Below are 15,617 nucleotides of genomic sequence, written 5' to 3' on the forward strand. Positions count from 1 at the left end.
CGCTATTACTGGCGAGGAATGTATCGCTTTGTGCAGAAATGCGTTCAGTCTTGCACCACTTGCCAACAGAACAAGACACCTCCGCGGCACCTTACTGGCATGTTACAGCCGCTCCCGTGCCCGGCTCGCCCATTCGACCGCGTGGGAATAGACCTCTATGGCCCCCTCCCATATAGTATCTCTGGAAACCGGTGGATTATTGTCGGAGTCGATCATCTGACACGCTACGCTGAGACTGCAGCTCTACCGGCAGCGACAGCCCACGAAGTTGCACTCTTCATTCTCCGCAGCTTCATTCTACGCCATGGTGCTCCGCGGGAATTACTCAGTGATAGGGGTCGAGTGTTCCTGTCGGAGGTCATCCAAGCTATCCTCGCTGAATGCAACATTATCCACCGGAAATCTACCGCATACCATCCACAGACAAATGGTCTTACTGAGCGGTTCAACCGCACACTTGGCGACATGCTGAGGATGTACACCTCCTCCGACCACACTAACTGGGACGCTGTATTGCCCTTTGTTACCTTCGCTTATAACACCGCGACGCAAGCGACTACCGGTTTTTCCCCGTTCTTTCTAGTGTACGGCCGCGAACCTTCCCACCCACTCGACACTATACTACCGTATCGCCCTGATGCATCTGAGTGCTCCCCGCTTTCGGAAGTCGCCAGATACGCTGAAGACTGCCGTCAGTTGGCTCGGTCTCTGACAAGTGAGGCTCAAGGCATACAAAAGACTCGACACGACGACGCTCACCGCATAGCTCCTACATTTCGTGCTGGCTCCCTTGTGTGGCTTTGGGTGCCCCCGCACGTTCCTGGCCTGTCTTCTAAACTTCTGGCCCGGTACCATGGTCCCTACCGTGTCATTGACGCGACCTCCCCGGTGAATTACGTCATCGAGCCATTAACACAATCACCAGATTTGCGCCGTCGAGGACGCGAGACCGTACACGTTGACCGTCTCAAGCCCTACTACGACCCCCTCATTGTGCCTACTCCCTGAGTCGCCAGGATGGCTACCCTTCACCCCGGGGGTATTGTAGTGGAGCATACGCACCAACGCGTATGCGCCTTCGGAAGACAACGAAAAGCCCGTGCTCTGATTGCGCGAGAACCTGTGCCGCCTTTGCCAGACTTGCTGTTCGCCCATTTTCCGTCGCGACCTCGTTGCGACTCCTCTGTTCTAATAAACATCATCGCAATATATATATATATATATATATATATATATATATATATATATATATATATATATATATATATATATATATATATATATATATATATATATATATATATATATATATATATATATATATACACTCCGACTACAGCAAGTATACTTACTAGTTCGGCGCACTACGGAAATCCACGACTCGTCCTCCTTTTTTACAGCATCTCGTAGGCGGTCTGCGCAACTTCACAACTTACATCAACTGCCGTGTCTTTTGAAGTAGTTTTGAAGTAACCGCCGTGTCTTTTGAAGTAGAGTTTTTGAAGTAGTTAACATAACGCAATCAGTCTAGAGTTCGACTAAATGCGTTACAGCAAACGATAGAAGCGCTACAGATTTGATCAACGGGATGGCGACGGCGATCTGGTTGTTCCTTCTGAAACGGGTGTCTAGTGCCTAATGCACTTGCGCGAAATTAGGCCAGTGTGTAGGTGTTTTTTCACAGTCTTTCTTGAACGCAGAAATTCCGGCCATTCTGTCTGTATGTCTGTCCAACGCCTCCTATAAACAATGCCTGGGGAATTGCTCGTGCTCCCATCGGAGTTGGCCTGCCTTCAGTTTTCAGCAAACGCCGCGCGGAGGCGCTCGTGATCGAGGCTATTATGGTTCCTGGGCTGACGTTCGGCAATGCGGTCTTGTGCATGAGATCAGATGTTCAAACAAGATTAGAAATTAAGCGACGTGGAATAGGTAGGCTTGCTTTAGGAGCTCACGGGAATACACCAAATCAGGGGGTACAAGGTGATATGGGATGGACATCATTTGAGGGCAGGGACGCTAGCAGAAAGATAAAATTTGAGAAGCGATTGAGAGAAATGGGGGAAGAGCGTTGGGCTAGGAAGGTTTTCAGCTACTTGTACATGAAGAATGTCGGTACCAAATGGAGGAAGCGAACCAGGAAGTTGACTGGTAAATACTTAGAAAACAGCAGGTGGCCAACCCAAAAAGAACTATCGGTTAAGAAGAAAGTGAAGGAAATGGAGACTGACATATGGAGAATGGGCATGATTAAGAAGTCCGCACTAAAGGTCTATCGAACTTTTAAGCAGGAAATTGCCAAGGAAAGAATCTATGATAATACTCGGGGTAGTTCATTACTGTTTGAGGCCAGGACGGGAGTACTGCGAACCAAGACATATCGGGCCAAATACGAAGGGGTAGACACAGTATGCAGTGCGTGTGGAGAGGAAGAAGAAACTACCGAACACTTGATAATGTTCTGTAAAGGGCTTCACCCTATAGTTCAGGATGATGGCGCAGAGTTTTTCAAAGCACTGGGGTTTAGGGACCGGGAGGACAAAATAGACTTTAAGCGGGTAGACTTAACTAGAAGGAGGTTATGTGATTGGTGGCTAAAGTGAAGGCACGAGTGAAAATTAAACTCTCCACTGCAAAGTACGAATCTTCAAACTCACTTTTTAAGGGAAAAAAATATAGTTTTTGGTTCATTAGGTATTACGGCTTGCTGGCGCTAGCCACCGCCCGATCTAAAGGGTACAGCCATATCCATCCATCCATCCATCCATTATCACGGAAGTGGGTGGTACCAGCTACAGGTGTGCGCCGACTGATTAGCGCGCCGCCGCCGCCGACATTTTATATCGGCGCAATATTGGTGCGCCATTTATGCACCAGTACCAAATTTTCACAGCTTGTCTTTTTGGCGCTGTTTTTTATGTGAATCTTGTCTTTTTCTTTTTGATCTTGATTTAGAGCTTCGGTTCACATTTATGTAGCCAGTCAAAAACAGGCTTCTTAGTTATCTTCATCCAGCTTCAGGGACCGAGAGTACCACACTATGAACAGCGGCACAAGTTCGGCGGCCACAGCATGAAATGACATATTGGACAAATTGACAAAAAACAAATGTAGCAGTTACAGAAATGCATAGACGCTGCCATCTTAGGCTTAAAATCAATTTTTTCTGGTTTTCTATGTCGTAATTAGCAATGATTTTGGTCATACTACGTTGAATGTACTGGCCCAGCGTGTTGATGCGTGCGAGTTCACTGTAGCACCATTCGAATATTGATATGGGTGCAAAACGGCATCATAATCAGTCCAAGATGGCAGCCTATGATCGTGCCCGAAACAGGGCGTATACACGAAAGAAATGAAATGGTGGTAGTGCAGCACGAATGCAGCGCGTTAGGTGAAGACCTACACAAAGCCCCGAAGGATGAAATCGAAAGGGAGAACTTGAATGGAGATTAGAAGCGTCGAGGCGTAATACATGCTCGAACCTGCTCAGGGTGTATCATCACCTGTCCGTGGTGTTAAAGTTGATAATTTTCGAGGATGACCACTCATATGCAGCGTCTCAACATGCTGCAGAAAATATTTGATGCCTTTTGATCCAGGCATCAGATATCCGGGATGAAGATGCCAAGCCAGTAAGATGGCAAGAGAGAGAAAGGAAGGCTGGGGGAATAACCAGATCTAGGCATCCGGTTTGCTGCCCAGTACTGGGGGTGGAGAAATAGGGGCAAGAAAGGGGGTGTAGAGAGACAGAAAAGAAAACGCATGTGCACTCAGGAGTAGGATGGCAGACTTAACAGAGGATTTATTACATTATGTACAGACAGGGCGAGAGATCTCTTGCGCATTAGCTGGGTGGTTCATTATAAAGTGTGGGTTTTGACTAAATCAGGGAATGGGTCCAGAATGCGCTGTTGAATCATGGGGGACACACACCATTTCTGACGGTGCCGCTCACACTCGCTCAAGTCAACGTCTTTGATTGGAGCGTGGCCGCCACACTGCACCTGTGACACCAAGAAACCACTGTGCACATGGTCGTCACGTCGAACGTCTTATGGTGTCGGAATTCCACCTCACTTCCCGGCTAAGATGGACAAAACACGGCGGACAGCAGGCTGGTAAACCTTCGGTGACTCGTTTCACGAACAAAGAACGCCTCTCTCCCCCGTTGGCCCAGGCGCCGCTTGTAACTACGCTATATAAGTGGTGAGCAGAAGCGTAATAAGCTTGTCTGAGACCACCAGTTTTAAAAAGAACAAAATAAAATTTTAAAAAAACTTGCCAGCAAAAAGTTTACAAAAGACGGCTGGATTCGTCAATAATGCGGAGACAGACACTTGAGCGACATGTCATATATGACGTAGTCCAGCAAATATGTTTTCATCACGTAACTTGAACGGACCTACTGGCACTGTAAAATATGAATAATAATTGTTGTGGACAATGATGATGTACTTCGATCTGTTGCGAAGGTAATGTTCCAAACTAAGCAAATAAACCTTGACTTTATAATCAGGTCTTGATAGAAAAGTTAGTCAAGTTAGAAAGCTCCTCAGGTGGCTAAGTAATAAATTACTCCACGATACTTTATGTTGAAGTAATTTGCAAATAAATAATGCAACCTCTGTTTATTTGATATTCAATGACGTGACTGCAATCAACGGTGTGTCGTCGCTATAAAACTGGAACGTTATCTGCGGACACTAGCGGGCGAATGCAGCGGAGAATGAATATGTCACGTAATAAAAGCGATGTGATGTAGCACATATTCGCCTGTACAACTCCGTGCCCTTTTGCTTGCTCGTGATGTATTCGAAGGAGCTAGCCAAGTCTCGAGTAGAAGTCGAGCAGAGTAGCCGGGGCTGACAAGAGGAACGGTCATATACACTATTTACACACTAAAGGTAGCTACATGTTGATGGTAGCATCATGGAAGCCTGATGGGAGCTTCTCAGGGATGGTTCAGAGCGTCTCGGTGCTCACGCTTTACGCCCTGGTCTTCCTAAAATTATCTGCAGGAGGAAAGAGTGGACAGTTTGCAATAATCTGCTAGGCAGCTTTTCTGTAAGGTTAGTTTTTCAACCAAGAACTCACGTTCACAGGCTGCTTTTGTCGCTCATTTCGTTTTTTCCATTCCCTTTTTTTTTTTGAGATCTTGTTGTGCTCGCGTGCCTTCACTGGAATTTGGAGAGGTGACCTTTTCTTGTACTCGCGTGCTAAAATGAGAAATAAAAGCAGTCTGTGAACGAGAGTTTTTGGTTGAAAAACAAACCTTACAAGAAACCCGTTTTGCAGATCACTGTAAACTCACAGAGTGCATGTCAATTCAGTTCAGGGCAGTCCGAACCAATTGTCGTCTTCATCTCCATCCGCCAAATGGGGGTGAGGGGGGTAGTGGTTATAAGAAGGTGCCTAATTTCTGCAGCCCAGCAGGGAGCGCAAGGAGCAGCGTATAAGGATTTAAAAAAACGAGAGAGGCAGAAAGAGACAGAAAGTCAAACACTGCCTTCTTTTCAACCAAGGAAAGAGAGAAGGTGCACGTTCAGTTTGTCACACGGCGAGAGAGAAACATAACGTAGGTCACAGTGCAATAATACGCACAACACATCACAGTTGCAATAACATTGCATCGCATGTGCAGAATAGGGTCTGCAGCGCTAGGCAGGCCAGGCTCGTGAGAATGGAAGACTTGCAAGCACCACAGAGTGTGGGAAACATATCTGACGAGGGATCCCAAGCTTTCGGCTAATTTTTCAGTGCGTCTCTTGGCACGTCGAACAAATCAAGCAGCCTCGATTTCAAACAGCTCCTCCTAGGCCGTCAGTCAGTCAGGCGTGTCCAAAGAGCTTTTGACGAGGGGAGCCAACAGCCCTAAAGAGTTCGAAGTATGACTTTCTTGTTGTCGTCGCTTCTGGCGCACCTCGAGAGCGTTGATCTGGAACAAATCAGGGTAGGCTTAGCTGCAATCGTCCCCCGCGTCCATGCGGCGCCCAGCCAGAGGCCGTTCTTAACATCTTCTACAGACACACGCACATAGGCACGCACAGTTTCACTCCGAGAGGGAATTGGTAGTGGTTGCAATGACGTACGTAACGTGCATCTACTATAAAAAGGCGTGCAGTGTATGCGATAGCTTTTTTTTGGTCTTCTAATTCTAGTATATTTTCATTAGATAGCCGAGGTATGAGGCGGTTGTTACTCGCATATATTCGAGTTAAAGTACTACAAATATTTATTCGCCGCGCATGACTTCTAGAAATGATACTCCATAAAAAGTAAATCGGTCCAATATGTTTTAAACTAAGTTCGCACGTGGGAGTACTTGTTCTCTGTCTGCGCTTTTCCATGGTTCATGAGTGTTAAGCCCCACTGCTGCTGCTATAGAATGATGTACGATAAGCCATATCAACACAGTGACAGGATTTCCTACAGACTATAGCATTCGATCACCAGGAATTTACCCTCCGGCATATTTTGATTGAAAGAAGCGACACATTTTTGCTGAAAACCTGGTTTATGCACGGGGGCCCGGTGCACAGATGTTCCAAATTGCAACTCTTGATCATCGCGAGCGCGAAGACGGCAAGTGAAAGCCTCTATGCTGATGTCTGTACGGTGAGTGTAACGAAACCTTCCAGTCTTGAGGGTGTTGGGTTAAACCATGCACTTTGCCCATTGCTATTTTTCATCATGGCGTTTATCTATTAACTGACTTGGGCTATGTGGAGCACGCGGCAGTAGTGCCGATGTGCTATTTGATGCTGGTACAAAAAGAGAACTAGTTTGGATCGCTTCTTCAATGAGTCCTTCAATTAAACCTATGCTATGGGGCTGCATAGAAGACTATACGCCTGACACACTTGGAAAAGTAAAGCACATTGTAAGAGACCACTTCTGCTAATTGAAGGACTTGTAGACCATCACCATCTAGACTTTGGTGTTCTGCAGAAAACCCGGTTTATGCACTGGGGCCCGGTGCACAGATGTTCCAAATTTAAACTCTTGATCATCGCGAGCGCGAATACGGCAAGTGAAAGCTTCTATGCTGATGTCTGTACGATCGGTGTAACAAAACCATATATAAAAATATTTTGCTTCGGACTCACTCGGACTGAGACTAACAAAATTTCTCTAAACTCCCTCAGACTCTGACTCACCGATGTTTTTGTCAGCTGGATCCACTAATACTTTCCTCAAATATACCCACTCATACTCAGACTGATCAAAACGTTCCTCCAGTGGACTCACTCGGATTAATAGACTCGCGAAATGTTTCTAAAACAGATGCACTTGGACTGAAAATGAGCGATATTCGACTTGGTCCGGCTCATACAATAAACGACGAAGGAGTACCATTAAAAAACACACACATATATATATATATATATATATATATATACATATATATATATATATATATATATATATATATATATATATATATATATATATATATATATATATATATATATATGTATATATATATATATATATATATATATATATATATATATATATATATATATATATATATATATATATATATATATATATATATATATATATATATATATATATATATATATATATATATATATATATATATATATATATATATATATATATATATATATTGTAGGGAACTATGCGAACGACGACGAAGCAGCATGAAACGGCAAGCCACAGCGTTGGTGCACGCGCGACCCGAGCTTGCGTGTTTTGTATTTTCGGCCTGTTGGCGTTCCTCGCTCTTCTGGTGTTCCTCGGCCTTCCAGTAGGTCTGTACGTGAATAAACTGCGTGACATCTGGTGGAGGTGTGTGGACTCCCGTACAAACCTGGAACTTCGCTCCCGTAAGCTTCCCCCTCTACGTGACACGAACATGGCCACCGAGACGCCTCTCCAGGTGGGACCTTCGACCGTACATGTCACTTGCGGTGCCGTGTATCCTCAACGAGACCCTCCTATCTTCACGGGCTCCACTGAGTCGGACGTCGAAGATTGGTTGGCGAGGTACGACAAAGTCGGCGCAAGTAACAAATGGGACGACCCAAGTAAGCTGGGCTACGTCACATTCTACCTTGCGGACACCGCGCAACTGTGGTTTAATAACCACGCAGCTGACATTACTACGTGGTCTGCATTCCAGATGGCTATTACGGATGTCTTTGGACGACCTGCGGCACGCAAGCTTCAAGCCGAGCACCGTTTACGTCACCGTGCGCAGCAACCAGGCGAGACCTACATGGGCTACAGTGAAGATGTGTTGCATCTATGCAACCGCATCAACTCTACCATGCCTGAAGAAGAAAAAATCAGGCACATATTGAAAGGCATTTACGACGGCGCCTTTCAGATGTTGCTCGCGAGAAATCCCCCCACCATTGCTGTCCTCGTTTCCCTCTGTCAAAGCTTCGATGAATTGCGTAGGCAGCGCGCAATTGCTCGTCAAGCCCTCACGACGCCAGACACGCTCGCAAGCTTGCACCTAGCTGCCCATCCTACCGACCAGCAGCCGCTGCTTTCGACAATCAAGGACTTCGTCCGCGAAGAGGTAGCGCGCCAGCTGTCACTGCTGCCACTGACACATGAGCCCACGCAAGCTTTGGCACCGGACCTCCAACACGTCATTCGGACCCAAGTCGCTGAAGCCCTTCCGCCGGTGCATCAGCAACCACCAGTCACAACGCCTCTCACGTACGCCGCCGTCGCTGCTCGGCCTACGCAACAGCGTATGCCGTATGCTCAACCTGCCACGCCACCCTATGTCGTGCCTACAACCCCAATTGCGGCGCCGTATCCCTACGCGAGATCTTCAGCTCCATTTTACCGTCGCTCAGACGCTTGGAGGACGCCGGATAATAGGCCCATCTGTTTCGCCTGTGGTATCGCTGGAAAGTCGCCCGCCACTGTCGCCGAGATCCCCCTCCAGTCGACGCCGTGGGCAGGCCAATGGCGTCGTCGTCTAGGACGCCATCAAGGTACACCACTGACGGTCCTCGACCCTACGCACACCATCGGTCACCATTGTCACGACGACGCTCCCTGTCACCTATGCGTCGCCGACCTGCTATGGAAGAGGGAAACTGATCGCTGCAGCTCCGGAGGCAACAGCTGCATACAATTCGAACTGCTTAAGGCCTCCATCTTTCGCGCCGCAAAACGTTATTGACGTCAATGTTGAGGGGACCGCCGCACAAGCGCTTATCGACACAGGGGCCGCCGTTTCCATAATCTGTGAGACCTTATGCCGCAAGTTGAAAAAGGTTACGACACCTCTTTCGGGCCTGATGCTCCACACGGCCAACTCGCAGTGCATAGAACCTACAGCTGTGTGCACTGCACGTGTCATTATTCAAGGTGAACTTTATGCCATTGAATTTTTTGTGCTGGCATCCTGCTCCCACGAAGTCATTCTTGGATGGGACTTTCTTTCGCGTCATCGGCCATCATAGATTGCTCACGTGCAGAAGTTGCCCTTACACCGCTGCCAACCTCTTGTTTGGTGGATTCTTTTTCTGAAGCTTAGAAACTTGTCGTTGTTGCAGACACGGAAATAGCACCGAGAACATCCGCCCTTGTAGCCCTGACCTGTACGGCCGCTCCGGCCGGAACTGTTTTGTTCATTTTGTTCACTCCGTCTGTCGTATTTACCCGCCGCCGTAGCCTACATCTGCCCTTTGCCGTACTCACCGTGGAATCCGGTGCTACCGCCATGCTCGTCGCGAACTCGCTATCGTCGCCAGTTACCTTACTTCGCGGAGAATGTTTGGGTAACATACAAGACGTTGACCTTTTGCGCCCTCTAGAGTTCGCCGAACACGCACCTCACCTCCAGCTCAATGCTATGACGCCACCTGTGGCCACACTGCCCGCGCCAGACTCATTCCAGCCCTCTGTTGCCGCTGAGCTATCGCCGACACAAAGAAGCGAACTCTTGTCCCTTCTTCGAGAGTTCCGTTCTGTCTTCGATTGCGCTCAACCATCTTTGGGTCGCACAGCGAACATCACGCACCACATTGACACCGGTACTCATGCTCCCTTACGCCAACGACCATATCAAGTTTCAGCGGAAGAGCGCCGTATTATCAACGAACAAGTCGACGATATGCTCAAGCGTGGTGTCATCCAGCCATCGCAGAGCCCTTGGTCGTCCCCTGTTGTACTTGTGCGCAAAAAGGATGGGTCTATACGATTCTGTGTCGACTACCGCCGGCTCAATAAGATATCTCGGAAGGATGTGTACCCGTTGCCACGAATCGACGACGCTCTCGATTGCTTGCAAGGGGCAGAATATTTCTCCTCCTTAGATTTACGCTCAGGATATTGGCAAGTTCCAATGGCTGATCCTGACCGATCGAAGACTGCATTTGTAACACCTGATGGGCTGTATGAGTTTAACGTCATGCCGTTTGGATTCTGCAACGTCCCAGCTACCTTCGAACGGATGATGGACACCATCCTTCGCGGCTACAAGTGGAACACGTCCCTTTGCTACCTAGACGATATCGTCGTTTTTTCTCGCGACTTTTCCACTCACCTTGTTCGTCTTCGTGCTATTCTCACGTGCCTCACCTCTGCTGGCCTTCAACTTAACATCAAGAAGTGCCATTTTGCCGCACGTCAGCTCACTATACTGGGTCACGTCGTCTGCAAAGAGGGTGTTCTCCCGGATCCGGCGAAACTCCGCGCCGTGGCCGACTATCCGAAGCCCAATTCCATCAAGACGCTTCGAAGTTTTATCGGCCTGTGCTCATACTTTCGTCGATTTGTGCGCAACTTCTCTTCCATCATCGCGCCTCTTACCAACCTGTTGACAACTTCCAAAGGCATTTCTGCTTGGTCAAAAGAGTGCGACGAATCCTTCACCGCGCTTCGGCGGTTATTATTATCACCTCCAATACTACGTCATTTGGACCCTTATGCGCCTACGGAGGTTCACACCGACGCCAGTGGTGTCGGTCTTGGTGCTGTATTGGCTCAACGAAAACCAGGGTACCAAGAATACGTGGTCGCTTACGCGAGTCGAACCCTCAAGAAAGCCGAGTGTAATTATTCCGTCACGGAGAAAGAGTGCCTCGCAATTGTCTGGGCTTTGACGAAGTTCCGCCCATACCTTTATGGCCGCCCTTTCGAGGTCGTCACGGACCACCACGCTCTATGTCGGCTATCATCGCTCAAAGACCCGTCGGAGCGCCTTGGTCGTTGGGCGCTTCGCCTACAGGAATACGACATTCGTGTTGTATACCGATCCGGCCGCAAGCACTCCGACGCTGATGCGCTATCCCGCTCGCCGCTACCGGCTGACCCAGCCTCCTCGTCACCTTCTTCAGCTGTCATAACACCAATCGACTTCACAGACATGGCATCGGAACAACGCAAAGATGTGTGGATTTCCCAACTCCTCGCCTTTTTGACTGATCCGTTAGCTAATTTAGTGTCAAGAACTATCCGCCGTCAAGCCACACATTTCGCTATTCGAGACGACCTACTCTATCGGCGGAATTAAACGTCTGAAGGTAGAAAGTGGCTGTTAGTGATACCCAACCACATGCGCTCGGAAATCTGTACTGCTTTCCACAACGACCCGCAAAGCGCTCACGCTGGCGTTCTCAAAACGTACAACCGTCTACGTCAGCGGTACTACTGGCGCGGCATGTACACATTTGTCCGCAAGTACGTACGTGCTTGTACTGCATGCCAGCGACGTAAAGTCCCACCTCAACGCCCTGCCGGTACACTTCAGCCTCTGCCTTGTCCAGCGCGTCCGTTTGACCGCGTCGGTATCGACTTATACGGACCACTTCCCACGTCGTCTTCTGGAAATAGGTGGATAATTGTCGGCGTGGACCACCTCACCCGTTACGCGGAGACGGCAGCACTACCCGCAGCAACCGCGAGGGAAGTTGCGTTTTTCATCCTGCGCAACTTTGTTCTTCGCCATGGTGCTCCCCGCGAACTTTTGAGCGACCGGGGGCGTGTTTTCTTGTCTGACGCCATTCAAGCGTTGCTCGCTCAGTGCAACATGGTTCATCGCCTGACGACAGCATATCACCCGCAGACGAATGGCCTCACAGAACGATTTAATCGCACTCTCGGTGATATGTTGACGATGTACACAACTTCAGACCAGACTAATTGGGACACTGTCCTTCCATTCGTCACGTATGCGTATAACACCGCTACGCACGCGACAACAGGGTTCTCCTCTTTCTTTCTGTTGTACGGACGCGAACCATCGTGCACGCTGGACACTATCCTCCCATACACGCCTGACTCCTCTGAGTACACTGCAATTTCTGATGTTGCCAGGTACGCAGAAGATTGCAGACGATTGGCCCGTTCTCTGACAACCGAGGACCAAGGCCACCAGAAGCTACGGCTTGACACCGACCGACATCTCTCTACTTTCACGACTGGTGCTCTCGTTTGGCTCTGGGTTCCACCGAGCACTCCTGGCCTTTCGTCGAAATTACTGGCACGATACCACGGGCCCTACCGCATTCTCGCCCGTACGTCACCCGTCAATTATGAGATTGAGCCATTGACACAGTCTCATGACTTACGCCGTCGTGGCCGAGAAATTGTGCATGTGAGTCGCCTGAAGCCGTATTACGACCCCGCTATAGTGACTACGCCTTAAGTCGCCAGGTTGGCTACGCTATTCACCGGGGGCCAATGTAGAGAACTATGCGAACGACGACGAAGCAGCATGAAACGGCAAGCCACAGCGTTGGTGCACGCGCGACCCGAGCTTGCGTTTGTTTTGTATTTTCGGCCTGTTGGCGTTCCTCGCTCTTCTGGCGTTCCTCGGCCTTCCAGTAGGTCTGTACGTGAATAAACTGCGTGACAATATATATATATATATATATATATATATATATATATATATATATATATATATATATATATATATAATAGCTTTCAACATACAAAAACAAGTTACTTCTACTGCATCTGAATATTAATAAACAGAAACTTAACAATACATGCAATTTCCGCGACAGGCACATGCGCGATGATAACACTAAATACAATGTAAAGTGTGGTCATGTATATACTGACGTTGGAGTAGTAAGGTGTGCGTGTAAGTAGTTTATGACTGTGCGAACTGCGTGAAGAAAACTGTGTATTGGCGAGATACTTGAACTGGTTTCAGTGTGCTAATGTGTTTCTTTTTTATTTTTTTTTCTTTCTTTTCCGTATGTTTAATTTTTGGGTACCGTTCTGTATTATTCTTTCATTTTAAGCTGCAGAACTTTGTGATATGGAGTAGCCGAGGCAATAGGCACCTCAACCTCTCCACAGCAAAACAGTTAAAACAGAACAGAAATACAATAATTACCATATGAATTGGCTGCTGTAAATACCTGTGCAATTTTGAAATTTGGTGATACTATGCTGCTATATATATTCGCCCACGCTTGTAATTAGGTCATTGTGCGGAATGCTGTAATATAAAATTTTTGTCAGCAGAAAATCTGAGAACCATGACTTGACAGGGTGGCGTTCTTTAAAAAGTCTGTTACCTGTCCCGAGTTTCGTATCAGGTAAGGTGCATTCATGGTTCATTATTCATCAAGTCTTTCTGCAAAACACTGCAAGAAAAACTTGTCTTCATTGGAAGGACCTGTGGTTAGTGCACATGTACGTGTTATCCTACATAAGCTGAGCCTTTCGACAATAACTCATCAGTTGCAATACAGTGCCTGTGTTTGCGTCTTTTTAGGTGGGCATGATTGTGCTGTATTGTATGCTGCTTCCTCAAAAGGAAAATGATGACTAGGTCGTTAGCTACCTGCTGCAACAAATGAAAAAAACAAGATGCAACATTTTTTTTCCTTCAGTACTCCTCTTTCTGCCCCCGCACCCCCCGCACACACACGCACACCAGAGCTATAAGCGTCCAAGAAGGAAGAGGGGCTGTTAATGGTTGCGCAACTGTCATTGCTTCTCTAAATGTTTCGGTCTGAGGGGGTTTATCGGAGCAGCGAGTCTATAATGTACGACAGGAATCAAAGGTGAACATTCGACATAAGCCTGTCTCTTTTGGATAGAAACTGAAGGAATGAGAACTCCAACCAAAATATATTTAAGCAAAAAAACATGATGTTTTGAAGTTGGTCCGGCTTCTTCCTCAGGGGTGAGAGATTGGCTTCAAAACGTCATTTTTTCTATATGTTTTGGTTGGACTTTTCTCATTACATCAATGTACGAATAGAAGTAGGGATGGTGGTAAAGGAAAGGATGGCCCCGGTGGCTTTCACAATACTTCATTAGGCAAAATATGTTCTCTTTTCATCTTGCTGTGTAATCTCCTATAGCCTTCTCATGACTCTCGGCTAAGCTTTGTTTTGTGCTCGCTAGCTCAGGGTGAGGTGAGTTTCCGCGAACCTTACCTGCCTTCCAAACCAGTTACTGCATGCAAGCTTCCCCTGAATGAATGAATCTGTGGTTGGAAAACAGGAAAAAGACGCTATCTTTCCTTGCGAGAGCGGGGCTCAGTGGCTTGAAGGGGGGGGGGGGGAGTGGAGAGAAGTGTTTAGAAGTAGGAAGGAGGAGAAGGTTTGGAAGAACGTGATGGCCAAGGCTGCCAGAGCAGAAAGAGAATAGGGGCCGTTGGCAGGGCAGTCCGAGTCGTAGGACTTGGAAATGTGCAACTGCAACCACGTACGCACATACCTATGGCCATTCCCACAAGAAAAAAAGTCCTAGATCACCTTTCTTGGCAAGAATACAGAAAACTAGCTAAACGAGAAAACTAAAATAAATAAACAACCGATAATCCAACCACCGATTGTCACCACAGCTGCGGAAGGTAGGAAAAACGTAATCCGTGACCTCGGCACCAGCGGCTACACAGAGGCATTTATTCGCAGAACGCTGTGTATCAGAAAAGACACGGGAAACACGACACCAATGGCACTGCAACGACGCCGCATATCGACCCAAATTGAGCGCAGGGAACAGTGAACGGAGCACAATGGCAGAACACTGCGACACTACTCGCAACATGTTTGCCCCATACCAGTCCCGAAGGCACGGTGTAGAGCTCGTTGCGATTTGTAGTCTTTCTGCATTCCTTGAAGAACACAAAGAGCGCGAAAGGTTGGGTACGAGAAACTTGAGCGTGGAAAACGACCTTGCCATCAAGCCTTTTGCAGTGTGGACTGGAAAAACGCAATGATGGGTGAGGGACAACAGGAAGTTCTTACGCGCTTCAAAGATGACTATGAATGGAAAAGTGTTTAAATGGGAATGAAAAAAAAAATCTACAAAAACACGGGCGTTTCTATGTTGTGTCGGTTCAACAGAACTGCAGGCCTGTTGGAAAAAGATGGCAGCAATATCTCATAAAGAGACTCGAGAATTAAGAGCCTCTCTGATTGCCGAGAGGTAAAATAATTCTTCGACCACGTTTCAGCTTGAATAAATTTATTTCAGCAAGTGATGAAGGATCACGTATGGCATGAACGGTGCGGTTCCGCCTCCTTCCTAGGAGGCAGAACCGCACCGTTCATGCCATACGTGATGCCTCGAAATCATGCCTAGAAATCAAATTGACAAACGAACATAGGTTCCCAAGCACTCGTTATTGCATTCTTCTATTGAGTCTT

Source organism: Rhipicephalus microplus, unplaced genomic scaffold, assembly GCF_043290135.1.
Source record: "Rhipicephalus microplus isolate Deutch F79 unplaced genomic scaffold, USDA_Rmic scaffold_17, whole genome shotgun sequence".
NCBI classification, from domain to species: domain Eukaryota; kingdom Metazoa; phylum Arthropoda; class Arachnida; order Ixodida; family Ixodidae; genus Rhipicephalus; species Rhipicephalus microplus.